Source organism: Calidris pugnax, unplaced genomic scaffold, assembly GCF_001431845.1.
Source record: "Calidris pugnax isolate Ruff unplaced genomic scaffold, ASM143184v1 scaffold15, whole genome shotgun sequence".
Classification (NCBI taxonomy): Eukaryota; Metazoa; Chordata; class Aves; order Charadriiformes; family Scolopacidae; genus Calidris; species Calidris pugnax.
In genome coordinates this window covers 817690-830770 of record NW_015090774.1, presented here as the reverse complement: position 1 = coordinate 830770, position 13081 = coordinate 817690, and the positions used below count along the sequence as shown (strand labels likewise).

Below are 13081 nucleotides of genomic sequence, written 5' to 3'. Positions count from 1 at the left end.
GTTGGAAGGTCTGTAGCCTTGGGTTTTCTTCACCTGATTCCTCCATAGTATCTAAAAAATACAGGTCATTGGTACTGCTCTGTAATGCATGTCAGAAAGACTGCAATATAATACTCTGTTGTCCTCTCTTATATACAGATATTATCATTAACTGCTCAGTCTGTGTCTCTGCATTTTGCAAGAGTGAGCCATAAAACCCTACAACTCTAGTATTAGGGCTACTGCCATCAAAACTCTCTTTTCTCTCCAACTAGAGAGGAGCTCAGCCCCTTAATGATGCAAACAGCAGTAACCTGCATTACTATGACAGTCTTTCCATAGCAAAGGCATAATTTATAGTCAACTAGAACATAGTATTTCACATCTTTAATGCTATCCTTTAAAGAAAAGGCAAATTTTAATGCAATTCAATATTGGTGATATTATTCACTACATCTGCCCCATGGTCTGTCTCTCTTCTCAAGTCTTCTACCAGTTCAGACTGTAAATTGGAGTGGTACTTGCAATATCTCAAGTGGTACACACGCAATGCAAGGAAACTGTCAGAAAGAATTATCACTTTGAGTCAGAAGACTGACTGCCTAATAATTTGTTTCACATTTAACACTTAAAATTTTGGTTTCCAATGTAATCCAATTTGTTTGGACATCTTTAATTTTTGTGTATGATTTTATAAGCAGATTAACAATTTCATGAATGGATAAATAATATCTTAAAGATTAACTTAATAATTTTCCCTCTATACCAAACAGCCAAAGGAAAAGTATATGCATATGCACCGGTACAGATGAGTATGATTTACATAAGAATACAGGAAAATCACAGTTCACTACAATTATTACATAACAGAAGCCATGCAATTGTTCACAAAAACTGATGATCTTCAGACTGAAGCACATAATATTTTTCTTCACAATCAAACTTAACTGCATCAATGCAGAATGTAATCATCACTGGCATACTCTGTATAAATCAGGAGAGGGAAAAAGACTAAGACATCAACTAGAGAATTTGTGGGCCCGAACTGATTGAAGGGGATGCTCACGGACACAATAGAAGAATTAAAAAATACTGTATGTATGTGGTTTTTAGTCCTATGTGTCCTATTACTCTCTGCAGAGTAAACGGGCAGAACGAAGGAAGCAGTTGGTGAGAACTGGGAGGGAGAGAGCAGGTTGGAAGCAAAAAGAATGACACCTTTACACAAGAGAGGGAACACTGCTTGCTTATCCATTTCCATCCCAATAACAAACAAACCAACCAAAAAAAATTACAGCCTCTTAGTGATTACGAGCCAAAGAATTACGTGGTAGAAAAAGGGCCACAAGCAATTATGGCTACAAGAAGACATCCCTCTTGCACTGGAGGGAACAGCTGGAGTTCTCCCAGGAGTCACTGAAGAGCTTTAAGATTAGCTGTGTGTATAAAATACAGTTGGAAAAAATCTCTTTTCAAAAACAAACAAAAGCAAAACAAATAAAAGCAAAACAAACCAGGAGTGCCAGCACAGCAGATAATGTCCAAGAGATCAAACTCATCAATTAGTCATCATTTAATTGTTAGAACTCGATATTGCATCAATGCAGTTTATCACAAAGCCTCCCACGAACAAACCTTCACTCAAACGCACAAACACGTGTTTGTATTTTATAGGAAGTTCCTTTCCCAGTGTACAGGTTGAGTTTCTACAAAGCTTGTTTCCCACATTAAATAAAAACGGTTCCAGTCCGTAATGTCCAACAGAACAAAAGGCACACTTAGCCCTGAGTCAGGCTGCCAGGGATTACAGAGAAACGGTTAAACCGCTCAGAAAAGAAGTAACGCAAACGCCTTCTCCTTCTGTCCCAGGGGGGGTGAAGGGAGGAGGAGCGGGTGCGATGGGCAGCGCCATTCTCAGGGGTATGGTACCAAGGGCCCTTGAGCACTGTCTTCACATTCCTCCTCCTCCTCCTCACAACCTGGGAGCAGCAACTCACGGCCAGTGCCTTCCCAGCCATGGCGGGGAGCAGCCCTGGGCGGCTTTGGCCCCCCTCCTGCCCCTCCAGCCGCTCACCGGGAGAGAAGGCCATGTGGGTACGCCGAGCCGGAGTTTACATTTCACTCCGTGTCTCTCACTTGGCTAAACATGAAAGAAAGGCTTTGGAAGAAAAACTTTGCAGCCTGCCCTTAGGTTTACAGCTGCCGTTTACTCTGCCAGCTCTTTGAGAAAGCAACAACAACAAAAAAATCCCTCAGACAAAAAACATTCAAGGAAATTAAAATATAAAACCCAGAAAGACTCCACACAAATAAGTTTCTTAGAATTATTTCATCAGTCCGTATGCAAAATCCTCATGCAAAAATAGTTGAACTAATGCTACTGCTAATACACAAACTGGCTAAATTCATTTTTAGCTAAGGCATGGATATACATACCTGTCACATGCAAGGGTCCTTTAAAGAAAATAAAATTAATAATATATGGTGACATCAAAACAAACAACAATAATATTAAAAAATGAATATGCATGCATATATATGAGGCTCGGGTCCCTCAGATTTCTTCTCCAAACCCAGATATTTTGTCTTAGAAACCTACAGAACCAGCTCACCATTTTCCTTTTTGGATTTATACTTTGTCTTCAGACACCTTACTTCGAACTCAGCTCTTACTTTGTAACGGACAATATGCAACTGTATGTACTTTTCATGAGCTTAAGCCAAGAGAAACTTATGCCTGCACAGAAACACGAGATCTGATTTCCTTTGAAAAAGGAGTTTCTGTGGCAGGAGCCCAAATATAAATATGCTTACACTGGCATAAAACAGCAGTCATTGTATAACTTACTGCACTTGGAGACCCAGCATAAGCTAAAGTAGCAAAAATAGTAAATCCCCTCCCAAGGAAAGGAATGGAACAGATACTGGGTCATCCGCAGCTCCGTTTCCTTCCAAGCCTCCCCCGGCTGCGGTGCTGCTGGTTGTCACTTTTCCAAGCAAGCAAGGCATTCCCTCTTCTCTGGCTGCAAGACTGGGACGTGGCCTGGGTTTCCCTGCAAACCAGTCAAATTTACCTGGAACATCTATGCAGTTTTCACCTGTTTGAGGTTCCTAGACACTGAGTGTCTTCACAGGCTAGGAATTAATCTTTTTCCAGAAGTGTTGTTTATGTTAGTCGTAGGTCAGACAAAAAAGATTTCTGGAAACTATCGTCGTGCGCAACCAAAGCATGATCTGCCTCCAAAGAAGCTGGCCTGCTCCGACACCTCAGCAGCAGTTTTTATGCCTAGCTTTCCTCAGGAGCTTCTGCCTTTCCTTATGCAAAGTCTAAAACTGGAAGTTACGGTCATTTGGACCCATGTTATAATAGGATCTTTAATAAGCATCTGTTATTTGCACTTTTCTTGAAAGTAAAGACAGAAAAATAATTTTTCTTCATCTACCTTTTTAGGTGCTTTCCGTGCAGTTCTGAAATCAAAGCAACAGTCGCATTAATAACCAGGACAAGATGAGAAACTATTACAACAAATCTCCAATTACACAGCAATTTTAAGAACATTAAGTCTAGTGGTACTGAGGTGCTTTTATGAGTCTAACATTTTTTGTCCCCCAAAGAACCAGTATTAGAAGACATACTTGGTTGCCAATAAAAGTTGCCACTACAGAAGGCATGGAGCTTGTTAATCTGCTGCAGCCAACTTGTTTGCAAAGCAGATTTGGGTTGAGTGAGTTCTTTATGTGTATATTCTCCACCAGATACAGGTATATCCAAGATTTCCTCTTCAGACTCCTAGTCATTCAAAACATTTGAATGACAATATTGCTTAATCTTCTAGTCCTTTCTTTCACACTGTTGACTTCTTGACTCAAATCTTTCAATTGGATCCTTTTTATTACATTTTTTAGTGTGTATACTTGTGCTTTCTTCCCTTCTTTGGCCTTTTACCAAGCTGTCCAGTCCTTCATGCAAGAACATCCCAATTTGCACCCATAGTTTTTTCATGTTTCTTGTATCTTGCTGGCTCCAATACCTGTTTTCAGGTCTTAAAGCCATCTGATCTGTCTAGTTCCATTTTCTTTGTTTCAGTTTCCTTTGTTCTTTGTGTAACTGCATTTAAATTTTCACATATTTTGAGATACAGAGCTTGTAAGAATACTTCACTGAAGACGTTCTTAAAATGCTTATATTAAAAGATGTGTTTTCTTCAGTAGGATTTCCTTCTAAAGGAAGGAAACATGCTCCCTATGTTAAGCTATAGGTACCCTGCTGTCACTTGAACAAAATACATACTCAGTTTTGCAGAACACACTAACCAAGAGGCAATAACATTTGAAACTAAGTCTCCCCATTTCTTTTCAGGTTCCAGAACACAAAGTGTCTCCATAATCCAAGAAGAATGTTAAAAGCTGGCTCCCTGCATGTATTTTTCTCATGTAAGGAACAATACAAACGAGGTCACATTTGCTCAAAGAAAGGCTAACTCAACCGTTATTAATCTGCATCTGACACTAAATTGTTAGTGGAATCAATTTTACATACTTCTACCATCAGAACTATCTTGAAAGACTGCAGAGGTCATCAGCGCAAACAAAATGATTTCTAGTGACTCTGAGATTCCTGCTATCTGAATGATAAAAATGTAAGGTATTTTTATGTCAGGAGGCTGTATCAGGTTGCCAGTATGCTGTAATAACTATAAACCCAAACCTTTGGTATCATCTGATATGAATGACTATTGCTCTACTGAATACAGTGACACAGTATTTTTTATGTGACAATTCACTAGATTAAGGAAGTGAGTAATGTTAATGTTGGTAAGTATACACACTTCTACTAGGTTCTAATGATATAGTTGTACTAAATCTCATTGTTCTGAGCACACAAAATAAATAACCACACACTTGACATGAAACAGTTAAAAAATTGCATTTGTTTTGAAACGCCATATTCAAATATGGTTAGTTGAAGCTTGGTACAGCTTTTGATTTCAACAGAAGTAGGAGAAGCTGTGCAGCAAGAGGAAACTATCTAGCCAGGTTACACTGATTAAAGACTAGGCTGAAATTCAACTGTATGTAACTTAACAGTGACCTACATAACAATAATCATTTTGAATAAATATTATTTTAGGAAAAAACAGGATGCAAACAGGATAAAAAAAACACAATCAAGCCAACACATTTGTTACAATTTTTGAAGAGCTGAAGAACTGCAATCAATAAAAAATGTAGGTTCTTGATAAATGAAGAAATGGGATGATATTCGAAAAAATTATTTAATTTGACATCAAGTTAAAATTTATTTAATAGACCTGCAAGGTTTCTCTGCTACTAGCTATTACAGAATATGGTTAACAATTACAGAGTACAGTGAATTTTCTCTAATGCTTATACATGGTAACTAACACCAGTGCTAGCTCTAGATGTAGTAGTGTATGACATACCAGAATACTCTTTATTAATTTCCAGGTTTCAGCCATCTAGCTCAGGTTGAAATGCCAAGTGCTCCTACAGCCCTTTGCCTGAATCTTTTAAGGACTTTATCAGGTAACTTTGCTCTTGGTAACTTGCAGAAGAACTTCATACCACAGCCTCAGAGAAACCCTATATTTTTTTAACAGAAGGGTAGCTCCTCTCCTTATGTAAACAATTTTATGTGTTTTTTTAAGGTAAGCTATCAATGACCTATTTCAAGTAGCCAGTTTATGAAAGTCCTTTCTGCTTCCTCTGTCTTTATAGCTTTTAGAAGAAAACATTTTGGAATTTTTTCTTGTCTGATGTCAAGAAATAAATATAAGGTTGTTTAATTTGAGCAACTCTCTCCCACAGAGTTGTTTTGAAATTAAAAGCTGGAATACAAGAGAATGAAAGGAATTTAAAAACCTTGCCTCAAGGCCTAACCAATCAGACTAATAATATGGAAGGTTAGAAAGGGACATTTACAAAGCCTTCCAAAGGCACCTAGCCCAGTCCCTTTCTGTGCAATACCTGTGTTTTTTAAAACTTTTTTTCAAATGAAAAAAATGAGTGTCTTCAGAATGCCCACTTCTTTCCTTTGCCTATCCAAAATGCAAAGTTCTCAGCTACTTACTTTTCCAAGGTTTGCTAAGTAAAGAAAATTCTGAACACTTCCCACTGAGCTCTCAAAATAACCAAACAAGTAAGTGAAATATAGGAAAAACTGAGAGAAGAAAATAATTACATCCTGCACACTGCATGTCCCCAAAATATTTTAACTGTACGCACTTGAAAGGTTAAAGATTGCTTCTTTCCATGTGCAGGGGAAAAAAAAAAAGAAAAAAAAAAAAAGAAGTGTGAGGAGACTGCTCTGCACAGGTAAAACCGAGAAGATGACTATCAAGATGCAGAAAAGAATCTGGGTCTCTATTCCCATTGATTTCTAAAAGAAAAGCCAATGCATATCAAATAATTTCATTCCAAGTCTTTAAAAACCTTTTGATTAATTGTTTACTGCAAAACAATTTTGCTTTGAAAAAAACAGATCCTTATAAGAATCTAAACAAAACTTTTCAGTGTGCATTATGTATAGCTAAGATGTCTATATAAAATGGTTCTTTCCAAAAAACAAGGATTTGCTTTAAAGATTTGCTCTTATGAACCGATATACCAAGCTCTCTGGTCAGCCTGAAAATGCTACTGTCCCCATTGGTTTTCTCTTGGTATCTTACAACGCACTGGTATTTGATGTCTCCATAAAACTGTTAATTTTTCTTGTCCCAGTGCCATTGTTCAGCAGTATGGAGCTCCTAATCTCTTTAAGCACAACAACTTCATATGCAGCATAAGTTCATTAACTTTACCTTTTTAAAGAGCAGTTTGGAAAATGGAAAATAAATGCAGATTACTGATCCACTGCTGCACTTTTATTTTTCTAGCCAGCTTGAGAAAATTGACTTTTTGTCATCACCATAAAGCAAAGACTGGGGTTTTTTTTAGTACTTCTGTGTTTAGCAGGAAGCCTCATTTTTCCTAGCCACCCAGTAAATGCCTTTTGTAACTATTAGCACTCCATCCAAAATCTGTTATTAAGTGTGACAACTTTCCTGTGCCAATACTGATTCTTAAATATCACTTGCTTTTCTTGCTTGTTTGTGATTTTTTTGTTCACATAACAACACAGTAATGACAGAAGAGGCAAAAAAAGCCCTCTGAAAACTACCAAAATACAGACCATACCTGAGTGTTAAATTCCTTCCCTGAATTCATTCTTACCAGGCTACTGTGTAGCCTTCCTTGTTCACTCTTCACTTTGGTTTCCACAGAAACTAGAAATTGCACATCTTTGGCATCCTTTTGCTGCTGTCTAAATTATTGCTTAACCTTCTCATACAGTTATCAGGAAGTAACTCTCCTTGTCAAAAGCCATATATGCAATTGCTTAAAGAGCCAAATAATAAATTCCCAAGCAAGATGTGTGCCATTCTGGGCTCAAAGCCCAGATTAAATAGAAATTTTCATGTAAACCCAGAATATTCTTCTTTCCCATTGGCTTAATGGAGGCAGCAAGAGATGTCACCGGCCTCTGCATATCCTTCCATAAAGAAACAAAGCATAAATACTGCAATTGCAACTTTTATCAGTCATGAGGATGAAAAAAAAAAGTATCAATCCAACAAAATATTCACGAAAGATCTTGCAGTAATTTCTCCAGCTAGTATGCCAGTACATTTTAGGTGACAGCCCATGAGAATTTCTGCAGCATATGCAGTAGTTGATGAAGACAGAGGAGCACAGTCAACAGCAATCTCCAAAAACAAGAGAATCCTGCAATGTTAATGAAACTCCCTTCTTTGTTTAATACAGTCTCTATTATTTTTTATTTTCTAAATACATTAACACAAAACCTCACTGCATTAGGAATACAAGGGAGTCTACACAACCCCACGGAGTGCTGCTAACACCTAGAGAAGATCCCATTATGAATGTAGTACACATGGTTGTGCTAGGCTGGAGAAAGAAAAGTAAGAAACAAATAGAAATACCTATGTCATCTACCAGCCTTAATATGGCTAATCAGGATACATATCTTCTCTTTCATTTTTCCATTAAACATAAGCCATCAATATTGGAAAAGTAGATCTATTTTACTGTCCACATTTAAAATTCTCTCACAAATCTGCACTTTTATAACACCACTTTACAAATCACTTTACAAAACACATTCTGCTTGCTTACTTCAAAAAAAAGTTAATCTACTTAGTGCAAAAGATTGGCACGTTTGGTTTATCAACAAAGCACTGGAACACAAGAGGCCCTGTCCTTACTTCAGGGAGCTGATATTTTAACAAGTATCAAAAGCTCCAGAGGGTTTTATCAACAACATAAAAATTTAAGAGTAACGCTCTGTATTGTTCTAAAGGTTCTTACACTTTGAAAATGAACATAAACAAGCTTCCCTCACTGTGATGTGAAAATGAATATGTTTACTTGCTGCACTGAGAAAAGGAGAGGGAATTCCAGGTGAGAAGACAGATTGAAAAAAATTGAAAAGAATAAATGAGAAATGAGATTGCCAAGAGCAAACTCTTACTGTGCTTTGAAGGTGAGGAGTTTGAACACGATACAGAAGGAGCAAAGCCAGCAAATGACTCTGAACAAGGGAGTGGCTTGGTAAGATTACTCCTGGTGAGATCAGCATGAAGAAATGTTCCTTTAATCTCTCAAATACTTTGCTGCCAAAAATTGAGCAATGTGAAAACACAGAGTTGCAAATGAAGAGGTTGCTGCATTTTTTGATGAAAACCTATCAAGGTTGACAGGCATGACTTTTTATCTGAGCATGCTTGGCTTTACATTATGATCAAGTGTTAATGTATTCCCCGCCAAAACAGTGCAAGGGCTAAAATTAAACAACCCTGTCAATTATATTAAAAAAGAGAGTAACCACACACAGCTCTCCTATCTGAATTTAAGTATCTCAAATAGCATCTGACATTCCACTACCTGCTGAGAAAGTGGTTTTCGGTTTATTTTTCTGCCACTTCAACTATTTTGTAAATGCTCAGGTACTTGTTCAACCTTCTGGTTGAAGACAACATCACTGTCACACATCCTTCTCAGGTATTCCCTGCAACCTCCAGGATCTGGAGGGACTTTCGCTAAGCTTGATGTGAGACTAGTACCGTGTTCTCCCTCTCCTGAAACCCCCTCAGTCCCTTGAAATTCTTTTGGAATCACTTTAATTCTGTTAATATCCTGACTTCAAACAGCTCCTAACCTACTGGGAAAAAGGTGCTAATTTTAGCTGTCACTATAGTGTACACAAATATACGTCCACTGCATGCACGGAGTAAATTACAAACTTCTTTTGCTATTTATTTTTACTTATCCTTTAAATTTTTCATGCCTCACAACTTCCTGGAATATCTATTTTTTTCCAAAACATTTTTATGGTACTCTACTTGAAGCAGCTGGTTGGGCTTTTGAAAAGGCAACTAATCCTAGCTGAAATTACACATTTTTTTTGCAAGATGAATGTTCCGGTATGCTCTTTATTATAACAAAAGAGCTGAGTGAGCCAGAAGAATGCTACGTTAACATTTATCTCTTATGCAGTGACAAGCTGGAGTTTGCACCTCCTGGTTATTTCAGCCAGACTGTAAAAGTAGACAAACAGCCTGGCGCAAATGAGCCTTCTGCTCAGTGTAGCACTGCTCAAACAGGCCTGAACCCATAATGCCTACTGAGAGCACTACGCTGCACATTGCTCAAATAAATGCATTTTAGCATAGAAGTATTAGTCTAGAAAACAAAACTGAACCACATCTTGAGTTTATCGGGTCTGAATGGGGACCTAGACATTTCCTAGCCATATCTGGCATCATCTGGCTCTACCTTTGCAAGCCCTTCCTATCAGCCTCCATAACCTCCTCAGCCTCCGTTCTGCCTGAGCTTTGCCTTTCTTAGTCCCATACCTACAAGCTCAGTGTTTCTGAATTCCTCCGGTGTCATCCACCCCCACTCCCACCTCCCCTTCGCTTCCTTTCTGTGAGGGAGCTCAGTGAGGAGCTCCCCACTCGGCCGGCCTGGCCCTCCTGCAAGCCCACCCCACGGCCCCCACCTCTGGCTGTCCCTGCCCTGAAGATGAAGGGGCTCTCCCGAGGCCTAACGTTACTCTGCTCCTTAACCAGCAGGCAAATTTCCAGCAGTATGTGACTATGGCTCTGTAAAGCAGTGCAGAAAACCATATTCCACCTCTTTATGTTAATTAGTCCCACATCCCATTAGAAATTGGCACTGCTTTTAGGTGGGAGCTAGTTAGTTCTTAAGCAAGGTTTCAAACTCTGGCAGATCTTTGCCAAGTTTTCTCCCAATTTGCCCAGCTCTAGACGGTTCTTCATTGTACAGGACTGCTTAACTTTTACAAAAACTATCAGCTCAAAACACAGCAAAATCTCTCATTATTGTAATTCCACCGTCAGAAGCAGGGAGAGTTGCATAAGGAGTCCGCAAAGCAGAACTAGATATTTCAAGATAGACAGGAAAGGATTTTCCATTTTGCTTTCAAATGCACTTGTTTGTCCAAGAGGTTTGGGTTTTACCATTCTTAAGTCTGACAGGTGACCAAGGGCTCGAAATGCTAGGCAATGAGAAACTTAGATTGAAAGGATAACCTGTTCACCTCTCAGTATTTCGCCACAGAAAAACTACCAGAAGTTGGGTCCAGGGAGGTCTAGTTGGTTTGGGCTTGCTTACAGCAGTTCTGCTCCTCTAGTCCACCTACACAGGTGACATTTTATTATTAGTTGGTTATGACAAACCAAACAGATTTTACTGTGCCACAGAAACTAGAAGCATTCTAACTACTTCAGTGAATAGTCTTTCAGCAACTGTGTTCTCATTCACTGCAGGCAGAGGAAGAAATTTGAAAGTAACAAGTTATCATTATTATGCTGTCGTAACAGATTAAATCTCCCTTTTACAGATGATTTCATCAGGAAATCTTCCCCCATCTCTTCTGTATTCGGTAGACACAGCCTCAAAATGGTAAGCTTTGAGTATTAGATGCATAAAGATGCTTCTTGAAAGTAGTCCTCTATTTCAAAGTACACATCCTTTCTACTTCAAACAACAATTTAATAGCAATTCTACCCTGTTGTCATATGAGTTTTCCTAAAAGCCCTTTGTCTCTCCAAATGTTATGAGAACTTTGTAAAACAACATCTGAGCATCTCTTGGTCTTACACTGCAATTTACCAGTCTCTATGAAAAATTTACCAGTATCTATGTAAAACAAGTTTATACAAGGTTGGTTGTTTTTTTTTTTACTCTCAAGTATTTGGAAAAGGAAGGTAATTTTTTTGTCCATTTGTCTATGATATAAACACAAAAGAAACAATCTATTTGTTTTTATCCAGTTCAATGAAAATGACCATTTTCCTTCCCTAACAAAGGGGGTTATTTATACTTTATACTATTAACTGTCTCAGATCTGCTCATAGATTTCATTTATGTGTTCATGCCATAAATGAAAATATATACTTCTATATATAATGATTTTAATGAAGTTTCTATATGTATGATGAAGTTTAATAAGTAGTATATTCTCGCACATCTCTTTTTTCATTTTGGAGCAGTCTTAAAGTATATGAACCGCGCTACTTTTTGATGAAACTAAAATAGAAGATGTGCTCCAACAGTGATTTACTGTTCCTGCATTCCCTGGAATCAAAGTAGAGTCCGCTCAAAGTATCACCTCTGAAAAAATACAGGCTGTGGCCACTAAGTTCTCAGCACCCACCGTTTTTCTTCTATGGATCCATTCCCACTGCAGACTACTTGCTAATATAGATATAGCCAAAGCTTTCCAACCTAAAGAAGTTTTTAGTTCTCTGGTTGTAAAATGTGATACATGCCATGATCTCAATGTTTTCTTTGAAATAATTAAAACAGATCTCGTTCCAGCGAGGTTAATCTCACTAGAAGTTTATTCCATGAAAGTTAATTCCATGATATCCAGACAGATTTTTCCCAAAACCTGCCTCCTAAGGATAGTAAAACTGCTCAGATTAAATCACTAATAACAAGAAGGGAGTAGGTATTAGAAACTCTTTTGTAGGAGATAGTAAGCTCTTCCATGGGGCTGAGACCATGCACTCCTTGAGCAATTTTAACGTCTAAAACTTCAAGGAGCCTGTGAGCTCCTACTGCATAAGGACCTCCTGCCTTTGATACTCCATGGTAAGCAAATTAATAACCACCTACTTACATTAACAGGGAATGCACAGAATAATTACATTCCACAAATAAATTCTCAAGAACAACTTACAAGAAGTACAACTTTCTCATTTAGATAAAAAGTATTTTAATTACGTGGTTCAATCGTAATGCATTATTATGGGAAAGCACTGCTTTGGAGCCAAGAGTTAAGAATCAGATAGGCTAATGAAAGGCTGACAGCTCTTTAATTCTCTCTCTTTAACTATTCACGCTACTAAACTGGTTGAGATATATTTGGAAAGCAGAATTCAGTCATGCTGCTTCAGAGTTCTCTGATTCAGATTCCAGCAAGGCCTGATGGAAGACAACTCCTCGAGCAGGATACTCAAATAAACTGAAACTCCACCACTTTTTGTCACCTTAGTAGGAGAGCCTGCACCTTAAGGCCCAGCACTAATGGAGCTGGTATTTCTGAGCTCTTGTATGAGATTACCTTACATAGAATCAAACTGATCACTCTTAACAGAAACACAAATGTGCATTAAAACCCCTGCAAATCACATCTGCACTAACACGGCCCTCAGCTCTGCAATTGTTCCACTCAGCACATTTGAGTGAATTGGTGCTGACACAGAAATTGTCCTGAATAAAAAGCCCTGAATGTAGGTACAAAACTTGCATGTGGTACTACAAAGTTGATATTAGGCCAATATACATGCCATTGTCACATACATTCAACTTTCCTGCAAGGTAAACACTTTTCCACCCACTGACTTGAGCTCAAAGCTCCAAACAAATTATCTCGTAAGCAACTGCTATGGTTTGAAGAACCCACAACAATTTATTGTCGTTTCGACAATTATTCTATCACCCAGTGACCTCTCCGCACCCAGGAAGGAGAATCGGGGAAAAAAGCAAGGAA

At 38.2% G+C, this 13081-nt stretch overlaps 1 protein-coding gene across 1 annotated transcript in view; it reads right to left on the bottom strand.

Annotated features, from left to right (window-relative positions):
- SH3RF1 (SH3 domain containing ring finger 1) overlaps positions 1-13081 on the bottom strand; it is a 91657-nt gene that overhangs the window by 40161 nt on the left and 38415 nt on the right. The gene's annotated exons all lie outside the window — the stretch shown is intronic.